The 14,095-nt window shown below is 30.7% G+C and overlaps 2 long non-coding RNA genes across 2 annotated transcripts; both read right to left on the minus strand.

The window, feature by feature from the left end:
* Nucleotides 1-8,987: 8,987 nt before the first annotated feature.
* LOC139500595 (uncharacterized) lies at nucleotides 8,988-10,371 on the minus strand. Its single transcript, XR_011658311.1, has 2 exons — nucleotides 10,228-10,371; nucleotides 8,988-9,235 (listed from the first exon to the last, which is right to left on the minus strand). It is a non-coding gene; the product is annotated as an uncharacterized lncRNA (long non-coding RNA).
* Nucleotides 10,372-11,599: 1,228 nt separating this feature from the next.
* Nucleotides 11,600-13,062, minus strand: LOC139502282 (uncharacterized). Its single transcript, XR_011658774.1, has 2 exons — nucleotides 12,879-13,062; nucleotides 11,600-11,913 (listed from the first exon to the last, which is right to left on the minus strand). It is a non-coding gene; the product is annotated as an uncharacterized lncRNA (long non-coding RNA).
* Between the last annotated feature and the right edge of the window lie 1,033 nt (nucleotides 13,063-14,095).

Raw genomic sequence — 14,095 nt, forward strand, 5'->3', positions numbered from 1 at the left:
TGTGGAGCAGGATCTGCTTACCCTTCCGGAGCACCTGAGATCACCCCTAGTTATTTGGTGGGGTTCGTGTTGTTTATTCCTTAGTTTTCTATGTTGTGTCGTGTGTGCTGTTGTTTGTTTGTCTTTTTCATTTTTAGCCATGGCGTTGTCAGTTTGTTTTAGATTTATGAGTTTGACTGTCCCTTTGGTATCTTTCGTCCCTCTCTTATACAACATAGGCGCTATTACAAAAAACATTAACATTACATTTCTTGTTTTAATAAACCGGTCAAAACATTATTTACAACATCATTAATTTTACAAGTCAATTTCTTATACTTCTACGTGTATATAAAACAACATTTACCTGGTTTATTGTTCTAAATAGAATGCATACAGCACAGTAGATATAATTTATATATATAAAAAGTAAATGTGGTATGATTTAGCCAATGAGTCAATTTTTATATAACTAGCTACCAAAGTTTTAATAAAGTGGATGTTATCAATGAAGGGCAACTGTACGGCCTTCAACAATGAGAACAAACCATTCCATATAGTCCGTTTTAAACCGACATGAAAAATATGACACAATTCAATTGAGAAATATAATAGCCAAAATTATAACAAAACAAATTGATAATAACTTAAAACCTCTAAATAATGTCAATTAGAAATGAAAATGAAGAACTTTACAAGTTGTCTGGAATTCTGTGAAGGCCCTTTGGTTTTTATACTCTCGAACGTTTAGATATTTTAGGGTATCCTCAAATGTATCGGATCATTATTATTCCTATATCCCGTGTCGCACACATGTAAATCGACATCTCGGTATCTTTAAACCATTGTAATTATGGAATGTTTTTATTATAGTGTTCATGGGAATAAAAAAAAATGATGTTTTGATCTTAGGGATCGCACATTTCCTTTACACTCATCTTTCTGAAGAGCAATGATTATATTGCTTATTCCAATTAGAGAAATGAATATGTAAAACAAATAGCTGAGGATTTATTGAATTAGCATTTGTAGAAACACTCTGCCCTAAAACAAAATTTCCTTCATAATGTAAATTCCTAGTAGAAGTATTCTGTAATATCATTTGAACAAAACCAAATACTAGTATTAAAGTATGTATTCCTTACCGAATAACGGCCATAGGATAGGATAACATAGTATGGCATTGCTTATAACAATTTTTCCAACAGAAAACTATATGTTGACAGTTACAAGTGTTAAATTAAAATCACAAACATAATTCTTGAGCTAGAAAGTATGACTGAAAGTGACATTAATATGGCAAAAACGTACTAAATATAAACTTTTCCTACACCTTTAGAATGTTGTATTTGAGGAACTAGTGTAACATTTTTATATTATTATAGTATCATTGGCTGTCATCTGTACTTCTCAGTTCTGAGGATGAACGATAGTGTTTTCGTTGTTTGCTGTACTTCTCAGTTCTGAGGATGAACGATAGTGTTTTCGTTGTTTGAGAATCTACTTGATAATTATTTTTACTTAATTTTTGAGCTGTGTACATACTCTATTTGACACGATACTAACTGATGTGCACACTACAAAGGAACTTTAAATGACTTACATTAAAATGAGTGGTTTGAGTAGCTATAAAATCAGGTTTAGTCACCAAGTCAGGAATATGGCAATTGATTTTCACTTGTTTAGTTGAATAATAGCGTTTGATTATAACAGTTTTCAAGAACTTTCCTTTTTATTTTGAATTTGACTACGAATTAGGTATTGTTGTTTCACTGATCATTAATATATCATGATTATGAAACTTTATTCCTATTTCATGGTGTGGCATTTCAATCTATTAGTCTCACGTCGCGCTATTTTGTTATGGAAATAACTTATATCGGATGCCTATTTTTTATGAAGTTAATCGTCATAGTTTCTGGTTATAGAAATACGTTTTCGTAATGTGACACCCATTGCTATCCTGCGTTTGTTTTAAAACATACTTGATAGAACTATGATCCAGTAAAATCATAGCAGTGCTATCGTTAATATTTTCATGAAAATGCTGATATTAAACGTACATTCGGTACGGAATACAAATACTTGAAACATTGTTCTTGAGATGAAAATATAGATATGTTGTATGATTGTCATGAGACAACTATCCACCAGTGGCGAACAGTCAACTAAAGGTCACCGTTATTCCTCTAACAAAGAGTCGAACCCAAACCATATAGCGAGATGTGAAGGTACCGGCATAAAAAGACATACTGGAACTATTTACTGCTAGTACATATGGTTTTTGCATACAACCATTTATGATAAAAAGTATATGACAGATTGAAAAGTTATCAAAGGTACCAGTCTTATAACATAATACGCCAGACGGGCGTTTCGTCTACATAAGACTCACCACTGACGCTCAGTTGAAACAAAAGAAACTTACTGAATTACAGTCTTCTATTTTTAGTCATATATAACAGCAAACAACAAACAAAAACAACTTTAAGTCAAGACGCAAAATATTGAGGAAAGAAAATGAAAAATAAAGAAACAAAATATCATTTGTAAATTGGATTGAAATACGCCAACTTTTTAGTATGAGGAATAATGATTTGAGTAAATGTCAAAATTGTTTTAAAAACTATCTGAAAATTTCTATACTGTGAATTCATTTTATTTTCGTGGGAAGTAATTTTCGTGGATTGCTGAAAACTAACATGTTCGTGGATATTGAATTTCGTTGTTTTGCCGAAGTATTCATACAAGCCTATTGAAAATTTGGTATTCGTTGAACATTGAATTTTGTGGTTTAACTGTTCCCACGAAATCCACAAAAATTGGTATCCAACAAATAATAATGAATTCACAGTAAATAATATCATAGCTACAAAATTCAGTCATAATTTCTGGAGTTTTAGACTGTTTTTAGGAGTCTTATTAAAAAAAGAGCCAAAGACGATTTATACTGTCAATTATGTTTTATCTTCCCTTATTCAGAAAGATGAAATCATATTAGAATGCAAACATAATTTTTAAACTTCGACATCTACGCTAGATTCGTGTAGCTTTTCGAAACAATGCACAAATATTTTCTGGAAGTTTCTTTTTTTCTCTATTGCAATCAATTAATGTATACGACAATCAATACTGAACGTATTAGGGAGTCAATATTTAACTACAGGCATTACTCGAAATGGAAAAAAGTAAAAAACATTAATACCAAACTCCGAGGAAAATTCAAAACAAAAGGCTACTAATCTCATGCCTAAAACAAAAGCTCATACACATTACACGAATTGTAAACACCTGAACATACATTTTAGTTGATGCCGTGACATTCAGTATTGAAAGAATGACATGTGTAGTGTTTTGCTTTTCAGTTTTTTCAATAGTAAAAGTCACTCAACTTTTTTGGGGTTAAGGATCAAAGCTACCCTGACCTTTTCTTATTGACACATTACCTCACCATTATGGACTTCCACACTTTGTTTGACAAAATTTAATTCAATTGCGTTATCTAGGGAACATATATGGCTCGATTAACACAATATTACTTTTCTTGCAGGGTTGGCAAAGTATTACCCGCCCGGGAAAACCCAAGCGGGAATTCCCGGTTTTTCCCGGGCTGGGCAATACTCCCAGAAATGGGTAATACTGGGTAATACTGAGTAATACTGGGCAATAAGACTTTTTAAGCTTATTTTAACACAAATAGTAGTCTTGTTGTAGTTTCATAGTATTATAGCTAAATATATACATTTTATAAAGATAACCATTGAGAGTCATGTTTCTAGAAGATTGAAAATTCAATTTTATTCTTTTCTCCACAACTTCTATGTAGGCAGAATACAAAATTTAAATATTTTAGGATTATTGATACCTTGTTAATTTCCATGTAATATTTCAACTATCCAAACTTAAAAAAAAAAGCATTTTATGGCAGTGGTTATGTGAATTATAAATTTAAATGTCTATGCAATCATATTGCTAAATAAACACCCTACAGGGTCAAGTCATTAACCCTCATAGAAATGAAAAGGCTGAATATTGTTATATAAACATATCAATGTCCTAATCTGAATAATTACTTATTAATTAGTGATGTACATATAAATTATGCAAAAGGATTTTTTCTTGCATTTTCTTGTTAATTCTTAATGTAAGATATTTACATTTGAAAAATCAATTCTTTGAATTTATGTTAACAGTTTGACCAATATAGACGAGAGGGTGATTTAATAGACTTTCAGAAGAGAAATACTGATAAAGGCCTTTTTCATTAATATTTGTGTAATGTGTGCCTACATGTTTACTTGTCTCATAGTTGCAAGAATAGTACTTTTTTCAAATGTATATACATGCACTTGTATTATCACTCTCGAACAAGTAAACTAATTTATAAATCAAAATGTGTTAATAAATATCTTAAGTGTATTGCAATTGAGTTTGATCACTGAATCAACTTTAAAAATTCAGGCCAGTATTTTGTATTACCCAGTATTGCCGATTTTTACCCATTAAAACCCAGTAAAACCCGGGTTTTCCAAGTATTTCCCACTGGGCTGGGCAATACTCATAAAACCCGGGTTTTTTTCCAACCCTGTTTTCTTGTAATGGTAAGAATATAAATAAAACAACACCGTTACAAAAACCCAATTTTAAATTCCATTTAAAAATAAAAATCCCTGTGACGTCACTTTTTATGGCGCATCATAATACTATTGTGGTGAAATGGTGAATTATTCTTAATTAAAGAAAGGTATTCATTGTTATTCTGTAGTTGAAATATTATAATATACTACTATATTTTGAATTATGTATTTCTCTGTCCGGAATATTCTTGTGTTTATTTCTCCTGTCTCGTGATGTTGCCATTTTAGCGGTATTTTTTAACATTGCCATATCAGTGGGAGGTTTGGCTAATCCTAAAATCAGTTTCAATCCACCATTTTTTTCAAAATGCTCGGTACCTTGTCAGGAATATGGCAGTTGTTAACAAATAGTCTCTTTGTTAGGCGTTATTTTGAAGTAGGTTCAGTGTTTCGTTTATTCCGTTGTATTCCTATTATAGTTGATGTTTTCCCATGGTATTAATTATTATCCAGATTTGTTTTTGCTCAATCGATTTACGACTATTTAACAGCGGAGTTTTTAATACCAGCACAACACACCACAGAAAGGGACGTATTTTATGACGTGTATATAATCTTGAATTTCAAACACTTATATGAAACGAGATACTAGTTCAAATATGTATCATGTTTATTAAGGTCTTATAAAAGGTTATTTACAATTTATGCTGTGACGAGGTACTAATTATTTTGACTAAACCATACACTTTTCCACCATTTTTGAGATCGTGAATAATGCCACACGTGGAGCAGAACCTGCTAACCTGGTATCACTTCCGCTTTTTGTTGAAGTTTCGTGTTCCTCAGTCTTTAGGTGTTTTTTTCAAATCTTGCATTATATAATCTTATGTTTTTTTATTCTTTCTTATTTTACATTGACATTGATTCGACCTGATTTTGTACTTTGATATCTTTCGTCTTACTCTTATGTTTGTGAGCATTCCTGTTGAATTTAAATAGGGAGGTACGATAAAGGCTCACCAAAACAGTATTACCACATTCTTTTATTATCAATACCGAAAAACAATTTTTGATAAAACTGTTATAGGTTAGATTCATCAATGTTAGAACCGTTTCATTTATTATCCATTAGTTACCCTTCAGAAGCTCCAGAGATAAACTTCAATTTTGATGATGTTCGTTTTGCTCAGACTATGATTTTGTATGTTGTGTTCTATATATCTATACTATTAAACGAGAAGACCTCATTTTTGGTGTCGCTTCTCTTCTTTCCACAATAAATTAATCAACACGACTCTGTGTCCTATATATGTTACAGTAAATAGGTGAAATTAGGAATTACATGTAATTACTAAAATTTAGGAATTACATGTAATTCCCGATGCACTTAGTAAATACAAGTAATTCCTAAAACTGCCCAGTAATTACAAGTAATTACTGATTTTAAAATGAATTTTTACACCTATTTACTAACTGTTAAAACAATGTTGTAATATGGTCAACTGATCAAAAGTTATGGTAATACTAATTAGATAATCAGTGAGTATTCAGCTATCAAAATTTATGGGTTTTGCAGAACCCAGTGTCTTGCCTACTTTTGCTGTGAGTCGCAGGCCCAACAAAAATAGGAAAACAAATATTTATAATTTTCCTCTATATACTATCTTTTGAGTAGTTCTGTGAGAATCTTCTAACAAAATTTAAAAAAAATTCAGGATGGTTTATGAAATCTAAACTTAAACAGCAGAGTGTATGTTATGTTAACTGTACAAAAAATAGTCCGTTTAAATAAGTAATATACGAAAAAGTATAGTTTTTTTTTACAAACTTTATTTCTAGATATTATCTTCTGATCATAAACAAGCTTCTGTCCAATTTTGGTAGATATCCAGGATATTTTGAGAAAGTTATTAAAATTAAAAAAAATTTAACCACAGTGTGAATGTAATGTTAACTGGCATAAAAACAGTCCCTTTATAAGTAATATACGAAAAAGTATAGTTTTTTTTACAAACTTTATTTCTAGATATTATCTTCTGATCATAAACAAGCTTCTGTCCAATTTTGGTAGATATCCAGGATATTTTGAGAAAGTTTTTAAAATTTTTAAAAATTTAACCACAGTGTGAATGTAATGTTAACTGGCATAAAAACAGTCCCTTTATAAGTAATATACGAAAAAGTATAGTTTTTTTTACAAACTTTATTTCTAGATATTATCTTCTGATCATAAACAAGCTTCTGTCCAATTTTGGTAGATATCCAGGATATTTTGAGAAAGTTATTAAAATTTAAAAAAATTTAACCACAGTGTGAATGTAATGTTAACTGGCAAAAAAACAGTCCCTTTATAAGTAAAATACAGGAAAACTTGATTTTATTTTTACAAAATTTACTTCTTGAATTTTTTGTTGTTGATCATAACAACTAAAGCATCGTTCAAGTTTGATAGAAATCCAGGATGATTTGAGAAACTTATCAAAATTTAGAAAATATAACCACAGAGCGAATATTTGTGGACGCCGCTATCGACGGAATTATTAGGTTGGTTCGCTATGTCTCGCTTTTGCAACAAAAAACGCAGGCTCGTCGAAAAGTAAAAGAATGTCAACATTAACAGTAAAACAAAAGGGATGGATCATTTACTTGACTTTTTCAATCCACAAAAAGATCATTCTTATACAGGAAGAAACGATGATAAAATTTAGTTGGGGGTATATAAGCTTAAGTTTGGAGGTCTTGAAAAACTCATAAAAACACGAAAATATGAAAATGTGACTCTTACCGCCATCAATTTGTATAAATTTGTTTGTGAAGAATGTCAGCTTCATCGCAAATGTCTGACAAAAGAAGTCGTAGTTAAACCTATTTAGTAAAAGGAATTTAACTCATGTTATTGGCCAAGTTGATATGCAGAGTATGCCTGATGGAGATTTTTATATAACAAAATTATGAGATTTTAAGAATTATCAAGATCATTTAACCAAGTTTGCCATAATCTAATGTCTATCTTAAAAAAATAGCTGGCTAATTTATAAGTTGCCTATAAATTTTTCAAAAATGTTTTTCTCAATTTTGGATTGATATCACTGTCTTGCATGCTCAAAATGATTTTTAGGGAGTTTCAAAACTTATAAAACAACTATTTTCCAGTTTCAATTCACAAACACTGAAGAGTATGCACTTTTAATGTGCCTTATTATCCTTGATCCTTAAGTAAGCCCTAAAAATCCCTACCCCTTACTTTCTTATTTGATATCTTGAATTATGTCTTTAATTTTTAAACAAAAAATATCAAGTTAGTAAATAGCTGTAAAAATGACCAAAAAAATCAGTAAATACCTGTTATCACTGAAACAGCTAGTAAATACAGGTAATTACTAAATTGACTAGTGATTACAGGTATTTACTGAAATGTTTAGTAATTACGTGTAATTCCTAATTTCACCTATTTACTGTAACATATATACAGTGCATAGTCGCATTTGTCATCCATTCATATGATTATTCAGATTGAGTTATTTTGGGAGAAAAACGAGAAAAAAGGCATCCGGATGTTGTCCCGTCATTGGACGAAATTTTAAGTCAGATTATACTTCCGGTTTGCGTTTTTCTGTATACTTTGAACAAACAAATAGTACGAATAAAGTGTATTTTAATTCTGTTCAGAGTTTATTAAATGGAGAGGGTCTGTATACTATGTCAATTGACCACCATGGATCGATTACTAAACTAAGAATTGAAAGTAAATACACTTTATTTATATAGTAATATACAGATAAGCGCTAAAATTAATCATGTGAACTTTTGATACCTTTTCTGAAATTCTCCATTCATTAAATATTTTACAAAATTCATTGATTACAAAAAAAGAGATATGGTATGATTGCCATGTTGGGACAACTCTCCACAAGAGATCAAAATGACACAGAAATTTACGACTATAGGTCACCGTACGGCCTTCAACAACGAGCAAAGCCCATACCGCATACTCAGCTTTAAAAGGCCCCGAAATGACGATGTAAAATAATTCAAACGAGAAAACTAGCGGCCTTATTTATGTTCAAAAAAGGAAAGAAAAACAAATATGTAACACACTAACAAACGACAACCAATGAACTACAGGCTCCTTACTTAAATGCTCATAACAAACTAAATGTATGTTCATATTGAAATTGATAGAAAACCAAAAATTGGAAATTTTAGAAATGAAGGAGGAGGTATAAAACTTCTAACAACACTTTACATACTTTTAACTCCGCTCTGAATGCCCGCGATTTCGCGGGTGTGTTCTAGTAATTGTTTAACAGTGGTCTTTTTCTTTTTTGCCATGGCGTTGTCCATTCATTTCCAATTTACATTTTGTATCTTCGGCCCCTCTTTCAGATACGTAAAACTTTATAATACAAAAATAAACACACTAATACATCGCTTATTAACTGCTGTCGCTTTTATTTGTTCTCATACATTGTATAACATTATTCCTTGAAGATAAGCAAGACAGTAAGACGTTCTGTGTCAGGGTCCGCCACAACAACTAGTCTCAACACAAGTTCGTCTTATACACTCACAATCGCAAATTGCTTTACACTGTGCACAGTTGTTAATAGACCGAACATTTCTCGTATGCCTTGTCGGGTTCTTTGTGTCTTTCGTTATCAATTGAATAGATTGGTACGCTATTAATCAAATAAAAAGAAAAGTTATTATCATTATTAAAAAGTAACATGTGAGTTTATAACACATCATATTGAATATGTGGTGTTGACTTTATTGACTATATCAAATTGATAAATGAATTCTTAAGATTGAAGGCAACAGTAGTATACCACTGTTCAAAAGTCATAAAAAGCACTAGTAAAGCACTGTTGCCTCTTATTAACCTTAGTAAATCACTGTTGCCTCTTATTAACCTTAGTTAAGCACTGTTGCCTCTTATTCGCAATTTATGATAACATTTGTTTGATTTGTTCTTTTTCTCTTTGTATTTCCAGGTAATTGTTTCTATGTCAAAGTTTTCTCCCACAGATTGGCATACATTTTATAATGGTATCCTTATAATGTCGGCAATGATATGTTACCTTTGAGTGATTGTTGGTTGTGAAACAACTTTGTTTGGGTGTAGATTATTTATTTCTTGGATTAAAATACATTAAACTATAAACTCTTAATAACAAGTGTTAGTCGGTAAATTGAAAAACGCAGTTACTTGTTCCCCTTCTTTTTATGTGGATTAATTATCATGAATGGGAAACATATTTTTTTTTATTAATTTCGTGTTTTTTGCGGAACCACTTTGTTTGGTTGTAGTTTAATATTTCTTGGATCAAAACTATGAATTCTTGATTGTACGTGTTAGTCAGTGAAATCAAAATTGCATTTCTTGTTACCCTTCTTTTAATGTGGATTAATTATCATGAATGGGAAACGCATTTATATTAATTTCGTGGGTAAAAATGAAATACGAATGGAATTGCTCAAAGAAGTATTATTTTTTTAATGCTTGTTAACAAACTTTTGCAAACCAACAAAATAAAATATCCACAAAAGTACAATAAATCCTCAATCCTAAAATTGGTAACCAAGAAAATAAATGAATCAGCAATATTTATTTTGTTTGAATATAAAATGTAAAATAAAATAAACTTAATATAGAATACTACGTACTTACCTTTCTCGTTACAATTAATAAATCCATAAATTATAGATACAAACACTAAAAAAAGTTGAAATTTAGTTGCAGTCATCTTTAACGGAGATTGAAACTTTTAATAATAAAAATACTACCTAAACTCATGAATGTTACATAACTTATTTGAATACTTACATCCTGTATTATGGACAACACCATTAATTTCAGTCTTCTATGTATACGTGTATAGAAAACAAAACATAATTTGACTAGTTAATTGTATTTTTTAGAACACGTGAAATAGAATTTGACAATTTTAAACCTTCAAAGTATTTTAAAAATAAAATAATAATTAAAATAATTTGAATTTAAATTTTTATAAGTTAATTATTCAAATAAAATCATCATAGATACCATCGTTGTTTGTATTTGCGCAGTGCATACGTGTCATGTTTTTGCTCTCATGAGGACTAGATGATAAATTTTACGTGAATACCTTTAAATGCATTTGGTTTCTCAAAATGGATAAAGACAACGATGAAACGTTTATATAATCCTGGTACTTTTAATAACTATTAGTATATTGCGCCTGATTAAAGTTTTACAGAATTAACTGTTAGAGGCTTATATCTTCGTTATATTCTTAACGAAAAATACTTTGAAAGAAGAAGATAGTGTTTTATAAAATGACTATACAGCCACTTTATTATTCATGGTATGGTATCAACATTTCTGACCTGACACTACGTACATTTAATAATTATTGCTTAATTCTTTAGAACTTTATTTGCGATGTTTCGGGTTCTTTCTAGTATTCTCCGGTAAACCCTCATCAGAGGCCGATATCTTTCGTATCTAACATTGTAGAAATATGTTTGTTTCATAAGAGGTTTTTTTCTACTAACTTTATACTACACGTGCACTTCAGGTCTACGTTGTAGATAGTCTTTTTACACACTAAAGAAACTGACCAAGTAGATCAACACCTTTGTTTAATTATTCATAATGAAAAGTCTTATTGTCTTAATTTCCGTAATCTAATCTATCATAAATCTACACGAGATCTAATAGAGATAGTTGTTATCAGTGCTCCGAGTAAACTGTCGTGTACATGTTTAAGCACTTATTTGATAAAATACAAAAGTCTCCATGTTTAACAATTGAAGAGATTTGTGTAGATACTATGCCGGGTCTATGTATGAATATATAAGGAACCATTCTGTTATCTGTTGCACGTGATCTCTTGAGATAAATCGGGATCACGTCTTTTTACGTCTGTTTCACAGTATAATGATTGTATACTAAAGCCTCCCGTGGTGGGGTATTGTGAATCGATGTCTTCGACTTAATGATTAATTATAATTTTGTTTAAAAGATGTTTTAAAACTAAAGAATTAACAAAACAACCATATCTCCTTCGATAACTTTTATTGTTCTTATTTGTTGTGATAAATTGTTAAAATTCCATCTCGCAGAAATACAGGAAGTTAGAATGTCGGACCCTCAAATGTATTCCTTCATTTGTAGGTTGTGATGCTGTGGAGATTGTTGTCATTGGTACTCGTCTTGGTGGTTGAGGTATTCGTCCTGGTAAGTCACAACATGATGTATCAACACAAGTTCGTCTTACACAGGCACAATCGCACCTTTGTCTACATAGTGAACATGCTCCTACTCTTCCTGAACCCCCAGGAGTTGTTGTTGTCAATTGAATAGATTGGTACGCTGTAATATGTGAGGAAATAAATTTTACTTTATTTTTGGTAAAATATTCTCAAATTATGGATTGTCCATTTTACCAAAAATAAAGTAAAATTTATATAAAAAAGAGAGTATTTACAATAATTCAAATTTACATGTTTGTTTATAAACCAATGTTTGTAAATTTTGAGATGTTCACTCAATGGAGCTTGTTTATAAATATTTCAAATCAACTTTACAAATAAAACATAATATTTTTAATATAGATGACAGGTACTGTCGTTGACTATCATCTTAATTGTGTGTAATGGTGTTCTTGTTATTTTTCTTTTAATATTTTAAAACCTGTTCCGTCCATTTGGACGTGGCTCTGTATTTATAAAAACATACTACCCTTGTGTTGTACTATAATTGTAATTTTTTAGTATTCTTGTCTTTTTTTTTTTTTGGCTAACGCACTTTGTCTATATGCCTTTTCGTCTTAATTTAATGACACATTCGTTTGTTTTTCAGTTTTGCTTATGTCCTTTATCAATAAAATGTCCATACATAGATATAGGAAGATGTGGTATGAGTGTCAATGAGATAATTCTCCATCCTAGTCACAATTTATAAAAGTAAACAATTAAAGGTCAAGGTAAGGTCTTCAACTGCCTTAGATCATACCGAACAGCAAGCCATAAAGGGCCAAAAATAAATTGTGTAATCTATATGAAAAACGAGAAACGAGAAACACTTATGAACCACATAAACAAATGAAAACTACTGGACATCAGATTCCTGACTTAGGACAGGTGCAAACAATTGCTGCCATATGCATCTTTGTTATGTTGACAAAATTGTTTGTAGTTTTGATGATTAAGATTACATTACAATGTTGAGTGTTGTACTCAATGATTATGTTAATCATTCAAAAAAAAATCAATGAGTTTTATTCACATGGATCGAAAATTACTATGTACGTACAAAACAGAATAAAATTTACTTACATATTCTGTCATAACTATAACCATTTACAAATCCACAAATTAAAGCTACACATATCAATAAAACTAGAAATTTGTTTTCAGCCATCTTTTAGTTGATGTAGGAACGTGCAAATTAAAGATGTAATATTTTTATTGTCAAAAAGTTATGTACAATACCATTAACATGTGTAGTTTTTGTACGTTAACATTTGTAGAAAACATCATTTAGCTGGTAAATTGTATTACTAAGCGTATCAATGTTAGAATTTGACAACTTTCAATCGCATATTAATATTAACATTTTTATATTTATAAATTTTGCTTAAGAAAAAGACATCATTTTAAATTTGTAAAGTTTGAGTGTATACCTGTTCTAATAATAAGCCTTCACAGATTTTATGCCTTTATGTCACGCGAATGTAGAATTTTCTAAAACACTTCTTGGTCATGAGTCATGTGAGCAATTGAAAAGAATACAATGACATTGTTGCAAAACTACAAAGAAATAGAATATGATTATGACGTATTTTGTTCTAGTTGTGAAGTCTATCTACAAACATATTGATGAACTAGTAAGTGCCAGTAAGTGCTAGCAGTCCTTTGTTGGTCGGACTTCTTTTTAACTTTGTTTATTGTGTGGTTATTTATTTTGCATATGCTAGGAAAAGAGGAGGTTTGAGGTAACTCGAAACATGTTTGATCCTGCCGCTTTTGCGCCTGTCCTAATTAAGTCAGAACCTCTGGCCTTGCTATTTGTGTATGTGTTTGGAAAACTTCAGTTCAGTATATGATTCAAAGTTTGGTGTGACGTCCATATTCGCTGAACTAGTTACCCTGTCACTTTTTGCGTCTGTCCCAAGTCGGGAACTTCTGACCTTGCTAGTCGTGCATGTTTTTTTAAAAATTAAAGTTCAGTATAGTATATATTTCTAGAGTTTAGTTTGACGTCCATTTTCGCTGAACTAATACACATGTTTGTTTAGGGGCCACCTAAAGCAGGATTTTTCGCTGTGCTGAAGAAGCATTTGTGGTCTTTGGTTGTGTTCTGCTCTCAGTTTCCTTTTTTGCCATTTGTCTTCTGGTAAACATTACCCGGATTAAATGAGCAATTAAAATAAGGAAGAAGTGCTTCACCTTTTAATCAAACAGAGTTTTTCTACAGAAAATGGTGCCTAGAAGGAATGCAAGGAAGGGTAACAAAACAACACCATACCAGGTCTTAAAGACATGATAATATA

This window comes from Mytilus edulis, chromosome 13 (genome assembly GCF_963676685.1).
Source record: "Mytilus edulis chromosome 13, xbMytEdul2.2, whole genome shotgun sequence".
In the NCBI taxonomy this organism is placed as follows: Eukaryota; Metazoa; Mollusca; class Bivalvia; order Mytilida; family Mytilidae; genus Mytilus; species Mytilus edulis.